The sequence below is a fragment of the Ruditapes philippinarum genome, unplaced genomic scaffold, assembly GCF_026571515.1.
Source record: "Ruditapes philippinarum isolate M1 unplaced genomic scaffold, ASM2657151v2 ctg507_1_1_1_1, whole genome shotgun sequence".
In the NCBI taxonomy this organism is placed as follows: Eukaryota; Metazoa; Mollusca; class Bivalvia; order Venerida; family Veneridae; genus Ruditapes; species Ruditapes philippinarum.
The window spans coordinates 35,192-60,081 of record NW_026853082.1 but is presented as its reverse complement, the minus strand read 5'-3'; the positions used below and the strand labels follow the sequence as shown (position 1 = coordinate 60,081).

General features: G+C 33.6%; 1 long non-coding RNA gene across 1 annotated transcript in view; it reads left to right on the top strand.

The window, feature by feature from the left end:
• Positions 1 to 5,867: 5,867 nt before the first annotated feature.
• Positions 5,868 to 24,890, top strand: part of LOC132733434 (uncharacterized) — a 35,205-nt gene continuing 16,182 nt past the window's right edge. Inside the window, exon 1 of the long non-coding RNA XR_009626167.1 lies at positions 5,868 to 6,153. This is a non-coding gene — a long non-coding RNA (uncharacterized LOC132733434). The remainder of the gene's footprint in view (positions 6,154 to 24,890) is intronic.

Below are 24,890 nucleotides of genomic sequence, written 5' to 3'. Positions count from 1 at the left end.
TTGTTTATAAATGAAGTGTTACCCTAGAATAAATCAAAGTGCTGCAGCACTGAATGGGACGGACATGCAATCGGAGAGACATTATGGCTTTTTTTTTTCAGAAAAAAAAAACAACACAAAATATATAACAGAGAAAATTTGTTCCATACAAGTTCGAGATTTGTAGAGCAATATATTTTATGTGTCCCATTCTGATATAATTCAGATTTTCTACTTTCAAGCAGAACAAGTCCAAATTTTTAAACACAGAATAAAATTTATGCCTAAAAACTCTGGTCAAACTTGTAAATCAGTGTCCTTATCGATTTATTCCAAGGAATGATATGTAAATAGAAAACAAACTGTCTAAAATAAAACCATGCAAATAAACTTCAATCATAATACATAATACATGTGAGAATGTTAATTAGAATTGCTGCGTGTTATATCATAGTGGGCATGTAGACAATAAAATATAAGTCATTTGTATTTTTATTTCTCTTGGATATGTCTCATTAAAGATATTTTTGGTTAAAATCATCAGCAATTAATGGTGTATTTTTTATAGATTTTTTTCATTTACGTCACTTAAGCACTACAGTGTTTAGCTGTCCCTTTCAATTTCACACTAAGTTCAATTTTCAACTTGTTTGCTTCTTACAATTGTATAGAATTTCATAAAGTATTGCATGTAAACAAAGTAAGTATCCGCTGGTTTATTACATGTATAATGTGTACGCACAGATGATGCAGAATCTATTTTTAGAATAGTGTTACCTTCTCGCAATTATAATCTCATAGCAGGTTAACTCATATCGTGACCTAGAAAACTATGTAAACAAAACACAAGAATCGGAAGTAGAACTGATATTATAACTTCCTTCAATAAAGATTACCATGAAAGACTATATGGTGGTAAAGTGTTGAAAAACCCCCTTGTTACATGCATTTTCAAAAATAGATATTTATAATACTAACCATTGTACTGTAGTCTGATTTATTAATAACTGCTGAATATTCAGCTAAACCCGCGGTATGAGTCACGAAAAGAGTTCTTCTTTTATTAATGCGCGAGTTATTCTTAAGTCACGAACAATTTTTGATCTGTTAATAAAATGTTTTGTTTAATGGGGAAATATTTATTTCCTGCTTATAATTTCTACAAATTATTGAGCTTACTCCTTAATTATAGCATAATTTGCTGTCCTACTTTTCGACAGCAGTAAATCGTTTCAGCAGTTATTTGCATAATTGCGCAATAATACAACGGGGCTACAGCGTTTTTATCAGTCAAATACGTTTATATTTTAACTTGGATAACTTAATTTAAAATTGAAAAGGCTAAATATGGAAGTTTTTAAGATATCCCGACGAAGTATGGGAGTATTATAGGATCAAATTCATGTACTATTTCGTGGACTGTTATTCGGTTGAGGACACATTGCGCGATTGTAGCCAACGAAATCCCATGTGTAGATGACATAGCTCTGAACGCGCCTGAGGGCGCGTCCGTCGCAAAAATGATTTTTACTCCGTTCGTTTATAAATTCGTTCTTTTTTCTTCTATCAAAGATATTTTAATAAAATACGCAATTTGTCGGTGTGATGAGTCAAGACATTAATACCCTTCGTGAAAATTTTCTTGCAAGTCAGCACGGAAAACAAGCATTTGCCGTACTGCGAAATGTCGGAGAGTCACTATTGTCGCTTGTTTATGGTACCCATATATAAAATATTAATTGACAGCTCGACGTTAGGACATACATTCTTTTGGGCGGAAAGTAGGAGTTTGTATGACAAATTGTCGAAATTTTCGACAAATAAAGGAAATATCTTAGCGCCAAATGTTAATTTTGATTTCCTCTATAATTAATGTATCGAAAACTCGATATCAGCCTGGCAGATGACGCTTTAAAAACATCAACCTTCTGACATATACAGTAGTGTTAAAACATATATGTAGTGTTAAAATTACACCACGAAAAGAAGAAATTGCATGGATGATATCTATTTTTTCGTATTTTTGAAGTTGAAAAGTCGATGGCGGAAACAGTATTCCGTAGTTTTCAGATATGTCTGTGTATGACCCACTTTATAGCGTAAAAAGCGGTGATTAACTTCCTGACAAAACACTCGCTCAGTCGTATTTTTCTACATTATATGAAAAACATTAAGGAAAAAAATTGAAGGCAAATTACGAGTTAACAAATCTAATTTCTTCTATTCAAACGACACTTGATATATTGACCTTGCAACACTTTCAGTTTTAAATTTCCGGTTTCAGGATGTCTTCTAAGTATTTCTCTTTATCTATTGTAACATGTCGCGGCTGATATATAAATGTTTATAATTTGAAGTCAACACTTTAATGTAATAAAAATAAGGAGGAAATCAATTCACGTGGATATCATTGTTTAAAATAACGGACACTTTTGTTCAATGAAGTGGATGTATGCGTAAGACCCTTGTAGTTATTGAATCCCGTCCTGCTTTTTAAGAAAAGCAAAGAAAAAATAAACGAATATATTTTGTCTTATCTTACAGCAGCAAGCCTCCAGATTCATGTTATTTTTCATAAAATTTTTGGAAATGTATTTAAAAGTAAAATAATGTTAGGTGAACAAATAAAGTTATTAACATATTGCAATCGGCACTTACAATCCACGAAAATTACCAAAAAGTGGTCAATATATGCAAAAGCAGCCCTTACTGCGTTACTAGTAACGTAGTAGAAATAAGTTGATAAAATACTGCAAAATCAGCGTTAAACCGCACATAACATGTAAAATATAAATTGGATCGTGAATGTTTTAACCGTTCTTAAAAGTTTAGTGCATTTTTCTCAATATTGATTTTCCTGAAATATTTTGGCTCATCTTGAGGCGTGTTTATTGAAAATGGCATTTTCGTAGAGGTGGATCTGAGTATATGACATCTAAAGTAGTTAAAAGAAGCAATCAGGTTAATACTCAGTACTGAGTGAAAAAATAGTAATATTGAATAAGTCAATGGGCTAATGTCTGTTATAGTAAAGATGCATGATCCCTTTGTACAAACCTTTGTACATTGTATAATAGTGTGAGAAATAAATCAAAGCAATCCTTAATTTAGAACTACATCATAAAATGTAATGTCATGATTTACTTGAAATTACATATTAATTAAACATAACGTTATGATATCGTTAAAGCAGAAACCTTGAGCCTTATTTTCTTTTAAAAAAATACAATCCATGTTAAAGTGACATTATGTCCATCCAAAGGTAAATAGTGAGGTTTCAAGAAAAATTAAGAAAAGCTTTATATGCTATCATTTTTGTTTTCATTTCTTTTAATATATGTCACCTGAGTATTCAATTATCCCTATTACCAACATAAAAATCTATAAATATCCTTCCAAAATCTTCAGATATCTTCAATTTTTGGTCGGGCCGTCCTTTGAGTTTTAGGCAATGTTTAAATTTTATTATTAACATTGTAATTTTCAATAAGTAATCGCCATCAAAATAGTCAGTCTTTTGAAATAAACATATATAATTTACCTCAACCTGACTGAAACAAAGGGGGCAAGTTGTCACATTAATTACCAAAATAGGTCACAATATGCAAAAATTGATCCTACTGCATTAGTCACGTAGTATAAATATATAGTGATAAATGCTGCAAAATCTGTCGTTAATCGCAAATGATGTGCAAATTATTATATTACTTTAAATCACAAGCATTTTATAAACGCAGGGAATTAATTCAGACGAATCTTCAGACACAATTATAAAACATGTTATTTTGTTGGTAATATTACTTTATTTTCATTCATTCTTAATGTATTGTTAATACAATTCAAACATGTATTTGTATCATTATCGGACACATGTTATCTTTGATTACGTGATGTTTAATTTCATTTGAATGTTATATGTTTTTTTTGTGTGTGTGTGTGACCATGTGCATTTTGTACACGTCTTATATGAATAAACTATCTACGTATCTACCTATGACTACAACTAAGAGAGTTTTAATTTTTATTTATATCTTTGCTCGTTTTCTCAAGTTTCATTTTTCTTGAAATATTTGTTTTCTCATCTGGTGGCACGCATGTTTAAAATTGCATTATCAATCATAATGCAATGGTAGCCTACCCGAGAATAACATCAAATAATCATTAAAAACATTAATCATTTCTGTGTTTTACTTATTTCACATGGTGTTAGAATTTTGCTTGACGGGGATTCAATTTTATAAAACCCGGATGAATTGCTCAGGGGCCCCCCCCCCCCGCTTTTTTTTTTCTTTTGTTTAAGGTTTTTGTTGTTTAGAAAGGAAAAAATAGCCCCCCCAGTTGGCCGGGGGTTTTTTTGTGTTTTGTGGGGGCTAACAGTGGTGTTTGGTGCACCATTAATCAATTAAAACTCCACAGCAGTGCTTATACTTCTAGCTGTACCAGCGCCCTCTGTGTTCCTCAGATATATGTCTTGTTTATTGTTACATACACTTGTGGTGGCACTTTTTCGTCCCTTCTGGTTTTCTCGTCCATTGTGAGTGTCCTATCTTTCCTCCTATTTTTTTAAGGTTTTACCCCCTTCCCCGGCTCCCCTTCTGGCCCACTTCATCTGCTCTCTTAGTGAATGCCGCCTTATCTTGTTGGTCTTGTTTTTCATCCGCCTCGAAGCGCGACGCTCCTTATGGACTGCAACTTCTCGGGCCTTTTCGTCGGCCATAATAGCCGAACATTCCAAGGGTATGACGGCTATCATTCATAACAACCTCGGACCACGCGGTAAAAATGACAATAAACATAGAAAACAAACACAGAAAGTGTAACCTTTAATAATGTATAAGAAATTTATATAATTGACATCCTTAGAAAAAGAAAACATTTTCCGGTATTATCAATTAAAAAAACACACACTGGTGTACAATAATTAACAAATCCGGATAAATGTCAACAGATACACATCCTGCACTTTCGTAAAAATATGTTACAGGATCTTTAAAAATTGTTAGTACGTATAAACAAAGTTAAATTGGTCGCGCGGCCAATTTAATTTTGTTTACTTAAAATCATCAATATAAATATGCTATAATTTAATTTCAATTGTTACAAAATGGATATTTTCCTTGCTAGATGTCATTGAATATAGTTTTATTCACAGAGGCTCAAATGGGGCAGTGGTAATGATTATTCCGAGTAGCAAATAAAAATAGGAATCAATTGTCAATTGTCACTGTTCAGAACTGTTCACTTATTAGGGAAGAAAATTTGTAAGCGGCCGGATAGCTCAGTCGGTAGAGCCGCGGAACGGTATTCCGAGGGTCCCGGGTTCGAGTTCCGGTCAGGCTGCACATGTTTCTCACCCTGTGACACAATAAAATAAAATGAAATAAATAAATACAATGAAAAATATAAACATAGATAATTAATGAAATGAAATTTACTCTCATTACATCAAAAGGTACATCCGCTGAATGAATTTTTTCCACTGAAAAAAGCCCATTTATCTTGAATCAATATTGGTAACAGTTTACAATCCGCTTCTTACATTGGATGTCTTTTTTATACCTTTTTTTTGCGGCAGCGAAAACAACTTGAAAAAAACTGCCTTATCATAAATAACTGTAATGTAGATTCTAGCTAACGATTTATTTATTTATTTATTTTACAAAAAAAGAAGACATTATGCCATTACGATAAAACAGTTATAGTATATGAAACTAGTTAGTTACGCGGATATAATACTGGCTGGGCGACATCTCGGGATGTTTCTGCAAAAAATTGTCTAGGCCTAACGGCCTCGCCAACTTTTAGCAGAAATATCCCTTGATGTCGCCCCAGCCAGTGTTATATCCTCGTTCATGTACTATATCTATTACATAAATTGTGCATGTTTTAAACTCTGTACACATTAGTCACCGACGGAGAAGTTGATAATATTCTATTTTTACAGCGAAGCGTCATACTTTCTAGAAGGTAGATTTCGCCTACTCGTGGAAACGGTCTACACAATCGTTTATATAGTTTTATACGCGTATTTTTTGTACATATATATTTACATGTTTGATCTTGTTATATTATATTTGGATATAAAAATTCATATGATCATAGTATTCCTATCAACAAAGGACAATTGACGTGTAAAATGAAAGAGAAACATTGTGATTAAAAATGAGGATTTGTGTAAGTAGTATTCCATTATAACATTTCTATTAATAGAAATTTTTGCGCCGTCTAGTAGATATGCATTTGTTCATATAGCAATGGGGAAAATTTAAGACTTGATTGATTTTGTGCATTTTAATCTTGGTTTAACAAAATCACATTGTTTTCAAATTTTCTTATAAAAATAGCTTTATAACAAACAAAAAAATCCTGAATTTGGTCTTTTTGAAATTCATCCAATTTTTTTATTCCAGAGTGTGTTCTACTTTCAGTATTGAAAGCAACCTTTTTTTTTTAATTTGACGTGAAAACAATGCATGTAATATTACTATATTATAATATTAGTCCCTTTTGTTACTATTTGTATATTTGTTACAATTATAATAATAGTAGGGGAGAAATGAGAGTTTTTGAGTATGGAAGGCGTAGGCGTAGAGGCGTTGACGTAATCAATTAGTGTATTGCGTCATGTGTATTGCATCAGCCGCGTATTATTACACCCCTGGGCTGAGAACGCGCGAAAGTAGATGCTTATCACACACGATTTATTAGTGTCATTTATGAATAATATTTATATTTAGAAAATGTGTATTGGTCATAGAAAAAGATGCTTATCAGTGTCAATAAATCGGAAAAGAAAGACGCTTATCGATCATTAGTATCATTTATTGTTAGATGTAAATGGTAGGCAAATCTTTTTCTGGCAATTTTTATGAAAGATACGGAATTGATTTTAACCGATTTCAACTGAAAGAATGAATACGAATTACGAATGTGGTACAAGCGGGATTTTTTGATAATTAAATTGAACAACAATGATATTTTTAAGAAGAAAAACGCTAATCGGGCATTGTAAAATGAAAAATATAGACAGTAGTAGTGTTAGTATTTCACTGGTGATTTTAATGAAAGATACTGGGCGATTTTATCAATTTCTTTTCAAAAAAAGGCACATTATGCCTCAGATATCCATATCAAATTTTATTAAACTCTTTAGAAATGTGAAAACATACGTTTAAATATGTTTTAATAATGGTTTAAGAGCATGTTAGATGTTTAACAGCTGTATAAATGTAGCAAATAAACTGAATGTACAGCAATGTTTCGTAAAGGTAACATGATGAAAACAAAGTGGTATCTGATTTTCCATTTCAATAAAAAAAATGGGGAAAAAATATAAAAATTTTAAACCCCAATAAAAACAAAAGCAAAAATTTTAAAGCATTCCCATATAAATCTTTAATGGAAAAACAATTTAACGGAAAGGGGCAAATATGTCAAATATTTTATTTTTTTCAAAAATGAAATGAAGCTTTTCCTGAGACAACGGGGCCTTAAATTAAGGGGGGAATTGATTGAAAGATATTTAAATGCTAAAGGGAAAATAAAAGGGATTATCAAAAATCAAAGGAAATTAAAGGGCTACATTAATGATATTTTTGAATGGGCCGGGATTTCTCGAAAGAGCTTTTTTAAATTAAAAATCCTTGTTTTTTTAAGCACTCGCAAAAAAAGGAAAAAAAACCTTCTGTCTTTGTTTACAAATAGGGTTTAAAAAGCCCAAATTAATCAAGTGCCATGGGGCCATTAAGGACATTTTTGACTTTCATATAAGCTTTTTCGAACTAATCTTTTTCAAAATTCATTCCAACATTCAACACAGATATATAGTTTTACAAACTTAATTTGAAAGGAAAGATCATTCATATCATTAAATAATAAGTTTTTTTAGTCGAAGAATTGTGAATAGTTATTTCTCATTAATGTACAAGATTATGTGTGTTTCATACAAAATTACCCTCCTACTACATATACACTGCTGAATGTTCAGCGCACCATTGAATCAAGACATCATTTTAAATAAATGAGTAGCAACACAAATTTAGCGATGAATAAAATAATAGAAGAAAATTTGGGCGCTTGTTGTCATTACAAGCTAGCTATGCAAATTATATTATGATAAAATTGAAGAGAAGCCTTGGTCGGCATGTTACGGATGGAATATGGAAATGTATCACGGGTCTGCGTAATGCTAAATCAGGAGAAAATTTAAATTATCACTTCGATGGAATACTACTCAACATCAACGAAAATCATATTTCCTGCGATCGGACAACAAAATGCGCCTCATCACAGAGTCGACACTTTTGCAAACATGAACTGTTTTTAATTTTCTATGTCGTGACTACAGATAAACTGTAATGGAAGGCTTTAAACTGGATTAAAAAATGTATTGAATTCATTTTCATTTTGCTTAGTAGCGCATACTCGAATTTGTTATAATCATTAAGTTGTATTGTCTATCATGTATTCACTCAAATGCATGTACATTAAGTGAACAGACCGGAATCCAAACAATATAAGGAAAAGGGAATCTAAGTACAAAATTTATGAAACCGAATTTTTGTCCTGCGATTGGTGTGTTAAAGGCCCATTATGCCCCAGAATTTGCTTTTCGATTTATTTCCCAAGGCCTTTTTTGTAGTCCTGTTATAGTTTTTAATAAGTTACTCAGTTACTCATTGGCCGAACCAATCTTTTTGCTTCTGTCGCCTTTTACTAACAGTACACTAGTACTAATGGTGATTAAGTATTTTGTATGGAAGCAAGCCCAAATACAACTTTGTTTACATTTTACTACTTATGTAACAAACTTTATTAGAAATAATTTACTTTCTTTACGTGGTAAGCATATAACACGCTCTAGAACCATAATTAAACGTTATAAAACTCGTGTTTGCCTTATCTTAACAAGTATTATATTTCTGAGGCATAATGTGTCCCCTTTTAAATTATCAAGAGTTATTTATGTCACAACCTTATCGTGTTCACTGGTTATAAGCGGTCACAACATATGTATGACTTCTAAATACACAAAAACAATGACCAAGCAAAACACTGTGTACGAGTAAAACGATTGTCATGGAGGCTTATTATTGATTTAAGATAACAAGGTTAGATGAAACGTGTTATCTATTTTAACCAGCTCCTATAGTTGTGCCTCGTGCACTGTAGTAAATATACTGCAGTAACGTGTGGAACTTGGATGATCATTTACATCGATCAGACGATTAAGACGCTACACGCGCATGAAGTTTCACAACAAGCAATACCGAAAGTGCTCACGAAGTGCTACTAGTTCAAATTGAAACTCCCTTAAAGTTTACGATCAAAAATGACGCAAGCAGCACTTATAAACTGAAAACTGATGTATCTTTATATACGGTCAGTGCTCATTTGAAACTAATTTTAGTGACCGTGCTAAGGGACTGGTTCTTTACCTATTTAACGTACAAATTATTATTTGTCGTTACCGACCGAATGAACAAGTGTTGAATATACGGTACATTAATTGAAGAAAGTGTGCAGATTATATATTACGTTATTTTACCAACAGTATGGAAATGTAACTGTGTATCGAGAAGACTGTTGAGAATGCCAAATGGCTCATACACTTAAAGTTTATAAAGCTATATATCTGATGCAAAATTATTGTAATGTATACTACCGATACAGAATTATGGTTGCACATACACCAATATAATTCAAATCAGTGAACAGTAGAAAAACGAGATGATATTCTATTCTAAATATCTCACCTCTGTGTACTTGTTGATTTTATTTTGAGTGTCTTAAATCGAAAAGTGTCATAAAATGTTATGTGGGTGTGCATGATTGCTCTCGCGCGTGTGTTATTGGTGTGTGTGTGTGTGTGTGTGTGTGTGTGTGTGTGTGTGTGTGTGGTTTTTAGCTCACCTGAGCATATGCTCAGGGTGAGCTATTAGGATCACTCTTCGTCCGTCGTCCGTCGTACGTCGTCCGTCGTCCGTCGTCCGTCGTACGTTGTCCGTTCACACTTTTCAAACGACATCTCCTCTGAAACCATAAGGCAGATCATAATGAAACTTCACAGGGATGTTCCTTGTGTGAAGCCTTACCAAAGTTGTTCAAAGAAATTCCATTCCATGCAGAAACTCTGGTTGCCATGGCAACCAAAAAAAAAAACTTTAAACATCTTCTTCTAGAAAACCCAAAGAGCTAGAGCTTAGATATTTGGCATGAAAAACATCTTCTAGTGAGTGTCTACCAAGATTGTTCAAATAAAATCCCTGGGGGTCAAAATTGGCCCCGCCCAAGGGGGTCATTGATTTTCCCTATATGCATATAGTAAAAACTTGAAAAAATCTTCTTTTAAAGAACTCAAAGAGCTAGAGCTTAGATATTTGGCATGAAACATCTTCTAGTGAGTGTCTACCAAGTTTGTTCAAATAAAAGCCCTGGGGTCAAAATTGGCCGCGTCCCAGGGGGTCATTGATTTTCCCTAAATGCATATAGTAAAAACTTTAAAAAATCTTTTTCTAAAAAACCGAAAGAGCTAGAGCTTAGATATTTGGCATGAAACATGTTCTAATGGATGTCTACCAAGTTTGTTCAAATAAAAGCCCTGGGGTCAAAATTGGCCCCGCCCTGGGGCTCATTGATTTTCCTTATATGCATATAGTAAAAACTTAAAAAAATCTTCTTCTAAAAAACCCAAAGAGCTATAGCTTAGATATTTGGCATTTAATATGTTCTAATGGATGTTTACCAAGTTTGTTCAAATAAAAGCCCTGGGGTCAAAATTGGCCTGCCCCAGGGGGTCATTGATTTTCCCTATATGCATATAGTAAACTTAAAAAATCTTCTTTTAAAGAACCAAAAGAGCTAGACCTAAGATATTAAGCATGAAACATCTTCTAATAAGTGTCTACCAAGATTGTTCAAATAAAAGCCCTGGGGTCAAAATTGGCCCGCGCCCAGGGGGTCATTGATTTTCCCTATATGCATATAGTAAAAACTTTAAAAAGTCTTCTTCTAAAAAACCCAAAGAACTAGAGCTTAGATATTTGGCATAAAACATGTTCTAATGGATGTCTACCAAGAGTGTTCAAATAAAAGCCCTGGGGTCAAAATTGGCCCAGCCCCAGGGGGTCATTGGTTTTCCCTATGTGCATATAGTAAAAAATTCAAAAAAATCTTCTCTTAAAGAACCCAAAGAGCTAGAGCTAAGATATTTAGCATGAAACATCTTCTTATCAGTGTCTACCAAGTTTGTTCAAATAAAAGCCCTGGGGTCAAAATTGGCCCCGCCCCAGGGGGTCATTGATTTTCCCTATATGCATATATTAAAAAACTTAAAAAAAAATTCTTTTAAAGAACCCAAAGAGCTAGAGCTAAGATATTTAGCATGAAACATATTCTAATGGGTGTCTACCAAATTTGTTCAAATAAAGCCCTGGGGTCAAAAATTGGCCCTGTCCCAGGGGTTATTGATTTTCCCTATATACATAGAGTAAAAAGTTAAAAATCTTCTATTAAAGAACCAAAAGAGCTAGAGCTAAGATATTTAGCATGAAACATGTTCTAATGGATGTTTACCAAGTTTGTTCAAATAAAAGCCCTTGGGTCAAAATTGGCCCTGCCAGGGAGAGGGGGAGGGGCAAAAGTCATTGTTATTCATTATTTGTGTATAGTAAAAACTTAACATCATGAAATATCTTTTAATGGGTGTCTTCCAAGTTTGTTCAAATAAAAGCCCTTTGGTTTAAACTGGCCCGGCCCTGGGGGCCTATGTTCAGGTGAGCGACCCCAGGGCCATCATGGCCCTCTTGTTTGTTTTATTTTTCGTATTATCACTTTTTTGTTATTGTAAAACAAGATACTAAAAATAATAGAGTGGTAAAATAAAAAATCTTTCTGATAGATAAAAAGCCAGCAAGCTTTAAACATTACCGTACTTTACTTCTAAGGGCGGTAAATGATATATTTTTAGAAGTGTATTATTTTCTAGTGACAAGAGCATTTTTTAATGTCAGATATACGAAAAGTAATATTTATAAACGGGAACATATGTTACTACGAAAACAGATACAGAGAAAAATAAACAAAATATGTAGACAACAGCAGTCTTCATATTCTCGAACTTCTTGTACCATTCAGACGGGGCGCGCTATATGCACCACGTGCATATTTATGTAAACAAACGTTAAATGACGTCCATATTATGCAGTCATAACTCGTTAACAATGCTGCAGAAAAGTTATTATATTACAATCACCCAGTACGATAAAGCACTGCAAGGTACATTTGTAAGACGATACACGTGTATTGAATAGGCTCTTCATCTTTCCTTTAGCCCAGGGACATGCAGAGAAAACACGTTGGTTTGATAACATTGATAATGAAAAGCGGACCAGTGCTTTCACGAATTGAGAGAGATAATGAGAAAATTGTAATGTACTTTCAAAAAAGCAAAAGTAGTCGAGAGCTGGTAGATTAAATGATTATGATGAATTGCTAAATATGGATTTCATGCTATAAATACCAATTTCAAGTAGTTTAACACGTACACCTACGCCATCGCTTGCTTGTCCGATCAGTGTACAGTGTACAGCATATAAGCAGCATTTTCAAGATTGCGCGAGAGAACAATGGTCGAAACTAAACTTGCGATTATACTTTTCTGTACGAAATCTGCTGTACACAGAAAGTAGTATTTTCTGTCTGAAATTTGCTGTTACGGTAATGTTTTTACTTGAATTTGATTTGCAAGTCATTTTTGCAACTATAGAATAGAGTTTAAGAATGGGCATTGAATCTACATAAAGTTCGCGCATCGCTGGAAACTAATAATTAGACGCTTACATTTTAGTTGAGTCTATTGATTTGTTTGTTGGATGGTACTTGTCTTGTAGAATGTTTTATTTGACGTCATTTTTTATTATAGTGGTTATTTTCAAAGTGGTTATTCTCATCATCCAAAGTCCGTGAAAACAAGCTTACATGTCGTCCATTAAATGTAAGAAAATAAAGTAAAATAATGTGCATGTTTAATATGTATATATACCACGTGACGGTTTAAACTAATGAGAAAATAATTGTCCTATTTCAATTTAAAATTCATAGATCCCTACATGGCAATAAACTTTTAAAGTAGATTGGAATTAGAAATATACCACTAAATATTTCATAACAATTGAACACATGTCAATGTTTTGAGATCAAATGTATTGTAATTCAAATAAAAGGCCACAGTAGGGATCTATCAAATTGATATGCTGCCAACAACTTTTACAATTTTGATAATTCCATATAGTGAAATATCTCTATTTACATGTTCGTTTCTTTTATATATCACCTCTGCTTCATAACCACAAAATAATTTTACTACAAATATACTTCATTTATTACAAAAACTTGTATGCAATCAAAGCATCATTGCAGTCGAATGTTTTTAATATTATTCTTGTTATATGTAAAATATTTAACACAGCAATGTGTCATCTCTTAAACAAGATTTTTGCAACATGAGCCTGAGTAGAAAATAAAGCTCGTGACGTAGTACTTTCGAGAATCTTTGAAATCCTAGGCCGTTTTCACTGAATAGCATTTCGGACATAAAGACACAAATTAACAACTTTTATGTCTATTTTATCCCTTTTCTTTGGACCATTCTATTTCTGTCACCTAAAAGATTGACCTTCCGCTATTTGTGAGAAATCGCATTAGTGTACCGCCCTGAAAGACTATTTCGCTTAAATGAATATACTTTAAGTTTTAACAATTCTAAGAAAAAGACTGTCTCAGAATCTTGATTCTTTTGCTTGATTAATATACTTTCTGTTTTAACAGTTCTAAGGTTATCGAACACAAGGCCATTTACCTGTACCGAGGTCAGATACTTATTGTAGACACTGATACATAGAGACGTATCTCTTAACGCTAACGGCACTGACAGAAGCCTTTTCCTGACGTTAAGACTTAAATTATTAGCTCACCTGTCACAAAGTGACAGGGTGAGCTTTTGTGATCGCTTTTCGTCCGGCGTCCGTCCGTCCGTCGTCCGTCCGTCGTCCGTCCGTCCGTCCGTAAACTTTTGCTTTAAATGACATCTCCTCATAAACCACTGAGCCAATTTCATCCAAACTTCACAGGAATGTTCCTTTGGTGGTCACCTTTAAAAATTGTTCAAAGAATTAAATTCCATGCAGAACTCTGGTTGCCATGGCAACCAAAAGAAAAAACTTTAAACATCTTCTTTTAAAAAACCATAAGAGCTAGAGCTTAGATATTTGGCATGAAACATCTTCTAGTGAGTGTCTACGAAGTTTGTTCAAATAAAAGCCCTGGGGTCAAAATTGGCCCCGCCCGGGGGGGTCATTGATTTTCCCTATATGCATATAGTAAAAACTTAAAAAATCTTCTTTTAAACAACCCAAAGAGCTAGAGCTAAGATATTTAGCATGAAACATGTTTTAATGGTTGTCTACCAAGTTTGTTCAAATAAAAGCCCTGGGGTCAAAATTGGCCCCGCCCCTGGGGTCATTGATTTTCCCTATATGCATGTAGTAAAAACTTAAAAAATCTTCTTTTAAAGAACTGTAAGAGCTAGAGCTTAGATATTTGGCATGAAACATCTTCTAGTGAATGTCTACCAAGTTTGTTCAAATAAAAGCCCTGGGGTCAAAATTGGCCCCGCCCCAGGGGGTCATTGATTTTCCCTATATGCATATAGTAAAAACTTAAAAATCTTCTTTTAAAGAACACAAAGAGCTAGAGCTAAGATATTAAGCATGAAACATCTTCTAGTGAGTGTCTACCAAGTTTGTTCAAATTAAAGCCCTGGGGTCAAAATTGGCCCCGCCCCGGGGGTCATTGATTTTCCCTAAATGCGTATTGTAAAAACTTAAAAAATTTTCTTTTAAAGAACCATAAGAGCTAGAGCTTAGATATTTGGCATGAAACATCTTCTAGTGAATGTCTACCAAGTTTGTTCAAACAAAAAGCCTTGGGGTCAAAATTGACCCCGCCCCAGGGGGTCATAGATTTTCCCTATATGTATATAGTAAAAACTTAAAAAATCTTCTTTTAAAGAACCCAAAGAGCTAGAGCTAAGATATTTAGCATGAAACATCTTCTAATGAGTATCTACCAAGTTTGTTCAAATAAAAGCCTTGGGGTCGAAATTGGCCCCGCCCCAGGGGGTCATTGATTTTCCCTATATGCATATAGTAAAAACTTAAAAAATCTTCTTTTAAAGAACTCAAAGAGCTAGAGCTAAGATATTTAGCATGAAACATGTTCTTATGGGTGTCTACCAAGTATGTTCAAATAAAAGCCCTGGGGTCAAAACTGGCCCCGCCCCTGGGGGTCATTGATTTTCCCTATATGCATATAGTAAAAACTTAAAAAATCTTCTTTTAAAGAACTGTAAGAGCTAGAGCTTAGATATTTGGCATGAAACATCTTCTAGTGAATGTCTACCAAGTTTGTTCAAATAAAAGCCCTGGGGTCAAAATTGGCCCCGCCCCAGGGGGTCATTGATTTTCCCTATATGCATATAGTAAAAACTTAAAAATCTTCTTTTAAAGAACACAAAGAGCTAGAGCTAAGATATTTAGCATGAAACATCTTCTAGTGAGTGTCTACCAAGTTTGTTCAAATAAAAGCCCTGGGGTCAAAATTGGCCCCGCCCCGGGGGTCATTGATTTTCCCTAAATGCGTATTGTAAAAACTTAAAAATCTTCTTTTAAAGAACCATAAGAGCTAGAGCTTAGATATTTGGCATGAAACATCTTCTAGTGAATGTCTACCAAGTTTGTTCAAATAAAAGCCTTGGGGTCAAAATTGGCCCCGCCCCAGGGGGTCATTGATTTTCCCTATATGCATATAGTAAAAACTTAAAAAATCTTCTTTTAAAGAACCCAAAGAGCTAGAGCTAAGATATTTAGCATGAAACATGTTCTAATGGGTGTCTACCAAGTTTGTTCAAATAAAAGCCCTGGGGTCAAAATTGGCCCCGCCCCTGGGGGTCATTGATTTTCCCTATATGCATATAGTAAAAACTTAAAAAATCTTCTTTTAAAGAACCGTAAGAGCTAGAGCTTAGATATTTGGCATGAAACATCTTCTAGTGAATGTCTACCAAGTTTGTTCAAATAAAAGCCCTGGGGTCAAAATTGGCCCCGCCCCAGGGGGTCATTGATTTTCCCTATATGCATATAGTAAAAACTTAAAAATCTTCTTTTAAAGAACACAAAGAGCTAGAGCTAAGATATTAAGCATGAAACATCTTCTAGTGAGTGTCTACCAAGTTTGTTCAAATTAAAGCCCTGGGGTCAAAATTGGCCCCGCCCCGGGGGTCATTGATTTTCCCTATATGCGTATTGTAAAAACTTAAAAAATCTTCTTTTAAAGAACCATAAGAGCTAGAGCTTAGATATTTGGCATGAAACATCTTCTAGTGAATGTCTACCAAGTTTGTTCAAATAAAAGCCTTGGGGTCAAAATTGACCCCGCCCCAGGGGGTCATAGATTTTCCCTATATGTATATAGTAAAAACTTAAAAAATCTTCTTTTAAAGAACCCAAAGAGCTAGAGCTAAGATATTTAGCATGAAACATCTTCTAATGAGTATCTACCAAGTTTGTTCAAATAAAAGCCTTGGGGTCAAAATTGGCCCCGCCCCAGGGGGTCATTGATTTTCCCTATATGCATATAGTAAAAACTTAAAAAATCTTCTTTTAAAGAACTCAAAGAGCTAGAGCTAAGATATTTAGCATGAAACATGTTCTTATGGGTGTCTACCAAGTATGTTCAAATAAAAGCCCTGGGGTCAAAACTGGCCCCGCCCCTGGGGGTCATTGATTTTCCCTATATGCATATAGTAAAAATTTAAAAAAATCTTCTTTTAAAGAACTGTAAGAGCTAGAGCTTAGATATTTGGCATGAAACATCTTCTAGTGAATGTCTACCAAGTTTGTTCAAATAAAAGCCCTGGGGTCAAAATTGGCCCCGCCCCAGGGGGTCATTGATTTTCCCTATATGCATATAGTAAAAACTTAAAAATCTTCTTTTAAAGAACACAAAGAGCTAGAGCTAAGATATTTAGCATGAAACATCTTCTAGTGAGTGTCTACCAAGTTTGTTCAAATAAAAGCCCTGGGGTCAAAATTGGCCCCGCCCCGGGGGTCATTGATTTTCCCTAAATGCGTATTGTAAAAACTTAAAAATCTTCTTTTAAAGAACCATAAGAGCTAGAGCTTAGATATTTGGCATGAAACATCTTCTAGTGAATGTCTACCAAGTTTGTTCAAATAAAAGCCTTGGGGTCAAAATTGGCCCCGCCCCAGGGGGTCATTGATTTTCCCTATATGCATATAGTAAAAACTTAAAAAATCTTCTTTTAAAGAACCCAAAGAGCTAGAGCTAAGATATTTAGCATGAAACATCTTCTAATGAGTATCTACCAAGTTTGTTCAAATAAAAGCCTTGGGGTCAAAATTGGCCCCGCCCCAGGGGGTCATTGATTTTCCCTATATGCATATAGTAAAAACTTAAAAAATCTTCTTTTAAAGAACTCAAAAGAGCTAGAGCTAAGATATTTAGCATGAAACATGTTCTTATGGGTGTCTACCAAGTATGTTCAAAAAAAAAGCCCTGGGGTCAAAACTGGCCCCGCCCGGGGGGGGTCATTGATTTTCCTTATATGTGTATAGCAAAAACTTAAAAATCTTCTTTGGAAAAACCCAAATAGCTAGAGTTTAGATATTAAGCATGAAACATCTTTAAGTAAATATCTACAAAGTTTGTTAAAATAAACGCCCGGGGGTCAAAACTGGCCCTGCCCCAGGGGTGTCATTGTTTTTAACTATATGTGTATAGTAAAAACTTTAAAAATCTTCTTTTAAAAAGGCCAATGAGCTAGAACTTAGACGTTTAGCATGAAACATCTTCTTATGGGTGTCTACCAAGTCTGTTCAAATAAACAAATAAAAGCCCTTGGGTAAAAATTGGCCCGGGGGTGGGGGGGCCTATATACAGGTGAGCGACCTCAGGGCCATCATGGCCCTCTTGTTTATTTTTAGAATTGAATAATGTTTCTCTTATACATTTCTTAAAGCCTTTGAATAAATTTAAGTACATTTCGCTTTGTTTTTTTTTATATTAATTTTTCAATTTCGTATTTGTTTTACTGAAATTAGGCACACATACCAGATAGGGATTGCTTATGTCCTATGTTATTCCAAAGCTTTGTGTGTGGGTTTTGGTGTGTGGGAGGGATGACGTGAAGATTTTGTTAAGAACAGCGCTTCATGAAATAGGTTAAGGCCATGTTAAATGTACAACTGTAAGGGTTTGTAGTGTTAAGTGTACTTTTTTCTTTTAAATCCTCAACACAAGACTTTGTAATTGCTCAGGTATCCGGTGAATGGTCTTCTTTCGAGACATAAACGTATTTCAGTGCTAGTAGAATATCTATTGGAAAAATTAAAAATTGATAAACATTTTTAGTTAAATACGATAAACTTTTTAAGCAAAAATACAAACAAACAAAACTGGATGGGCAAAATAAAAACGTTGCTACTTTACATGCCTGCGTATCATATTCAATATTGCTAAGTAACGTCGATGTCTTAACACAAGCCATTTCAGTTAATATCCGGTAACACGAAATAATTGTTCTGTGACATATTTACAGTAATAACTTAGCAAGCGTAATCGTTGGAAAGCATTGTATAATATGGCAACATTTTGACATTTCAGTTAAGAGGAAGCACGTGGAATTTTGACGAACTTTTTTGTTGTTGTTTGATTTTCATTGATCACTTAACATCATGAAGTTCGTAAAGACCTTGGACGTAGGTCAAATGTTCTTCAATCATTAATCCTTTGTCTACGTATTTCGATGCAGACAAGAAACCCATATGTTAGGACATGGACGTCAATTTTGTTTTCTTCTCATTCGTCAGTTCTCATGCTCTCACGTTATCATTACTTCTTAGTTAAACAAAAACTACATTATAGTTTGAAATCATTATTTCAACAGTAACGGGCGAAGAACTATTGATCTCTTATGGAAAGTTTCATAAAGATTGGTATAGTTTGTCACATGTTTATCACAGTGTAATTGCAAATTTTCGCTGTTAACTATTCGGTCGTGCTTGTAAAGTCATTATTACACACGGAAAAAAGAACATTTTAGCTTATAAAGTTCCACAATAAAAATGTTTTACTGTTTAATTATAATAAGTAAAAAATACGTAGTCAACTGCAAACTCTGAAATTCCCTCTAATATACCAACGTTTTGGCTGAACAATCTTCTTTGGGGTACATAAATGAGTAATAAACTAAAAACAGGAAGTTAAATGTCAATAGGCTTCAATAGTCAAAACATAACAGCGAGTTTTGCGTAATTGTCATAAACAGGATCATTTTGTTTAAATATATGAATATCATAAGCCAAACTTTCACAAGGAGTTCCTCAAAAGCCTTTGGTTTAGGTCGAAGCATAGACTCATAAAATTATGTCAGAATCAATCTAAATCAAATTCATCGTAGATATAACATATACATAGAATACATAAATAGATCGTCCGAATAGTCCTTAGTATTGTTCTTTCAAAACAACAACAAAATCATTGTTTTATGATTAAAATCTTTAATTGTTTATGAGAGAAACGTAATGTTTGAATACATATGCACGTGCATATATGACACAAATGTTTTACATTTGATACATTCAACAATTTAAACATATTTCCAAAGAAAGTAAACGTAATTCAATTTTGAATGCATTCCGTAGGATAAAGACATCTTGGAATATATTCGAACATGTACATAACAATATGACCAAAGTTACACTTTAAAACACTCTGAATTTAATATCGCTACTGAGGAAACTTTTTCGAGAACTGATTTTATTGATAAATACAAGACAAACTTAAACTCATACGAAATATTACACATTTGTTTTGTTTTATGACCTTAAAAATTGGATTTCTTAACTATTCAAAATGACATAACTATACGATTTAGATATTATATAGAAGTCTATAATGTAAATATGAAATCACTATACGATGTTAAAATGAAATAACTATACGATGCAAAGATGTCTTAATTTAACGATATAGAGATGAAAAAAATACAAAAATTACAAAAAAAAACAAACAATAAATTACATTATGTATTAGACAGGACTGATTTTAAGAAAATATGAATGCTAGAGGCATTTTATAGTACAAGTAATATCTAGAGTGTTTTAACCTTAAACGGGTATGCTGAAGACGATGAGGGTGGATACCAAGAAAATAAAATTGACCTTGACCTTCAAAAGGTCAATTCAAAATGGCCGCTTAAAAATACTAAAATAGGTCATTAAAACTAAGATAAAATTTGATGTAATTAATTATTCTTTTCAAAATCAAATGATTATTCAATATTCTCTAAGTTTATACAATTATTATGTTAATTAATTACAAATTTCTAGTAATATATAAGGTAAACGCGTAAAACAAGGTCATGAAGGTCATATATATTTTTATTTCGCAAAGCATGATTATTATTATCATGTGAGGTAAAACTATATTTTATTATTAAACTAATATCATATTTAAGAATCTACTGAATGAATTTGATACTGAAGCTTTGAAAGAACTTTACTGTGTAATGTAATAAAACTCTCAATATGGTTTCATATGTATATTTCAAATCAGACTCATGAATTGAATGCCCATTTGTTTATATGTACACATCACAGTCTGAAGCATTGGCTTTGATAAGTCATTTAGTCTTTCAATATGTTGTTTTCTGATTTTTGTTTACTGCTCAAGAATGTGACAAAGGCTATGTCGGTCTTAAATATAAAAACGATTAGCGGGCAGATTCAATTTAATTATTAGCATTTCCAAAAATGCTAGAAATCGCCGTTCAGCCAGGTTTTCGAAAAAACAAATCTTGAAAAAACCTCATTCCTGAACAAAAGAACTAATGTTTGTTCTCTTAAGAAAAATATTTCATATATTGTTTACCCATTAGAAGCCCCCCACACTTGATTCAAGGTTTGCACATAAAGAAAGTAGTTTAATTCTATATAAAGCTAACACGACAAAAGCATGGCGGATGGCGTGCACAGTAGGGGTCCCTTTTTGAGTTTTTTTGTCTTTCGATTTGTTATCATGTGGCATTTGATTATGCATTTTGAATGGCTTATGGCAGGTGTTGTTCAGGGAGAAATGGTTAAATCTTGTTAATATTATATGTCGCTATCCAGGAACAGCAACAATAACAAAACATCTAGGTAAGGTAATGTAAATCAGTTGACTGGGTTAGAGATTCCTTAGGAGACATTCTGTTTGATTTTAGGGTTTTAATGGATTCCACTGCAAAACAATAAGGTTATGAGCGTATCATGCCATGATATCATTTGACTTTGAACCTAGGTTGACCAAGGCTATCCTATCCGGTAATTTGGCAAACGCAACTGTAACGCTTTCATTTTCAAATCCCACAATCATCAGCTGAAATGCAATTGAGAACCTGGTGAATGTTTAAAGTTTTTGGCAAATAGGTTATATGCTTAGGCTGAGCAAATTGTTAGCATTTATAAGTGTGGCTTGTTTTAAAACAAGTCTATTAGGACAAGTGAACTATTACGGGTGGCTTAAATTAACATTAGTGCTCCCAACACTATCCATGAAGCCAACTCATCGGTCTGTAAATACCAACAAGACTATTTGTCCATATTTTAAGGGTATATGTAGCAAATGTATGGTGGTTAGGGACTAGTGGTGGAGTATTGGTGGTAAGAACTGATAAGTATTCATACGGTGATACTTGTCTTCTGATAAGCCTCCTACAACTTTTATATGGGAAGCTCGCTCTCAGATTAAACAATGTTGCCGTTGATGCTGAGTGTCTTGGGGACTTACGTTTTGTGATAGTGGTGGTAATTGTAGCTATAGGAATGTCCCAGTGAGTAATGGTGGGGGAAGAGTAGTTTAAGAATGGCTCAGCCTCTGACCATTTAGTAATGTTCTCAGTCAGGATAACTGCAAGAAAATCATTACCTTTAGAAACAAATAACTCAAATTTTACACGCCTTAAAGGTTGTAGTAGCCATAAATTACTTTAAAAGGTAAGTGATTAAGTCACAATTATTTCTTATTCTTTCACAACAATAAGAATGGTTAACTTTTTCTCCAGAGATTGACCGGATAACATTATTTTTACATGCGCAATTATGATTACTTTCTATTTTTTCATTTTAAAATTGCAAAGACCTAGCTATTTTGTGTTTTATTAACAAATTTGGAAACTATTTGGATAACAAAACCTATGCAAATATGAAATATTTAGATGAGTAATCAAATACTTTTGTTTGTAATAAAATGAAGGTATCACATAAGTGTGATAATACAAAGCAAACTTTTTTTCATTTGAATTCGGTTCGTATGTACATACAATTTCATGTAGCAGTAGTAATGTGTTGATGAGTTACAATTAGAAAACTCTTGGGCAATTTTAGCCTGGATGTGCATGTTGTAGTTTATCTGTTTGGCTGACACCACAGTAGAACACTTTGTCGTAACCTACCTTGTGCCGGCTTGAAGTACAAGTAACTGTTATTAAAAAAAAGAAAGAAAGCAAAAACGTTTGCATAATATAATGGCTTTTTTAAAGTTAATTATTCATAAATTGCGTGGTATAGGGTTTCTTGTGAAGAAAATAAAACGAGCATTTAGCAGAATTTGAAGTCATAAGTTTGACATCTCATTCGATGTCACAGGGCGATCAATGTTGCTGCCAACGATAAAACTTTTTTTCTTAGTCTGGCCAAGGGTTCGGAGGTTTTTGAGTCAATATGAGTTTTATAATATGCATTATTAATTAACTGTGCAATATTGGGTGCATTAGCACTTCAAATTCAGAGCTGATACATTTTCACCCTGACATTATGGATAGAAAACTCAGCCATTATGAAAAAACACATCCATTACGAGAAAAGTCGGCCGTTATAAGATTCAGACGTTCTGACTGACTGTTTGACATAGCCATTATGAAGCTCACGCTAAACATTTAAAAAATCCAATGCCATTTCGTTATTTATAATAATTAAAGGTTTTCATAATTGTACTTGTTATTGGTTGAGCTTGATAATTAAGCTTGAATCCTTTGGCTTTATAACAATGTCATTATTCAAACAAACTCCAATCATTGATATCATAGTAACACAGCTTTTCCCTAATGCTGTTGCTTATGGGTCAATAAATTAAATTTGTAAGTCGCTGGATAAGGCATTTTAACTGGGATCAAAATATAATCCTCTAGATGCTCATGCAGTTCAGCTGGTAGATATGTAGATGTGTATTTAGATGATGCATTAGTCTCAAGACGAAGCCTCATTCACTGACATCTGACAAGGAAACCAGTGCATGCATGGGAGGATACGGTTGTTTGACAGTAATAAGAAACTCTTTAGTGAAGCAAAATTAAATCTGAACTGTTATAAGTGATATTGGTTTGAAATGTCTAATGAAAACATTAATCATCTCACTTAATAGTGCCTGAATTTCAATATCGCAATGAATGAATTGCATTGGGCAGCTCTGAGGAGTAAGAGTAAACTATTAAGAAATTTCTCAGGTGGTTAGTCAAGTTTAAAAACCTTGTTGAAAGAAATACTGGCATATAGTGCTGTGCAAATATAAGTAGGAATCTGAGTAGCCACTCTATATGCTTATATAGTGTGCCAGATAAAATACTTGAAAGCTCTATATTTAGCAGATAGGGCAGGGAAGAGTGTAGTGTTCCCTGCGTAAACCCTAAATATAGTGATGGTTCAAGGGATTAGGGACTTACTAGAATTTTTATCTCTTACATTCTAGTCTCTTATGCTTAAATGCCTTAAAGTATTCAGCACTCATAATCTTTAATATTACTTCTATATTACTACTATATTGGCCTATAGAAAAATGCCAGCCATCTTGGATTTTTTCGGCCATATTGGATTGCTTTATCTTAATTCTGTTTTGGTGTCTAATTTGTTTTTACCTAAACATGCTTTGTGACAAATTTTAGGCTTTTCCTATCTTTAAAAGTTTTATTTGATGTATCATCCATTTATGATAAAGAAATTCGGCAGTTCCTATATTGGCCTTAAGAAAATGTTCGCCATCTTGGTTATTTCGGCCATACTGGATTGGCTTTTTTTAAATTCTGTTTTGGTGTCTAATTTGTTTTTACCTAAACATGCTTTGTGACAAATTTCAGGCTTTTCCTTTCTTTAAAAGTTTTATTTGATATATCATCCATTTGTGATAAAGAAATTCGGCGGTTCCTATATTGGCCTTAAGAAAATGTCCGCCATCTTGGATTTTTTCGGCCATATTGGATTGGCTTTTTTAAATTCTGTTTTGGTGTCTAATTTGTTTTTACCTAAACATGCTTTGTGAAAAATTTCAGGCTTGTTCTATCTTTAAAAGTTTTATTGGATATCATACATTTGTGATAAAAAAATTTGGCAGCCATTTTAGTGGTCACTTTAAATGGCCATTTCAATGGTCAAGATCAAGTTTTTTAGTTTGGTATCCACCTTTATCGGATTCAGCATACCTTAAATAGGTAAGATACACCAAGATACTACTTGTACTACAAAATGCCTCTAGCATCTTATAGAGGGCCAAATTCTCAAAATTAGGCCTGTCTATATAGTGAAGAACAAGGTCAACAAGAAAGGGTGGCATATAATTAATGTACCACACAACAAAACCTTGCATCACAGGGCCACGGGTAAGGAGTCTAGCAGAATTCCAGACAGGACAGGATACACGACATACCAACTAGTGAGATGGCAATATAAATTATTATATTAAGATGAAATGACTGAAGAAATACAAGACATTTAAAGTGAAAGTAAACAAAATGGTAACCA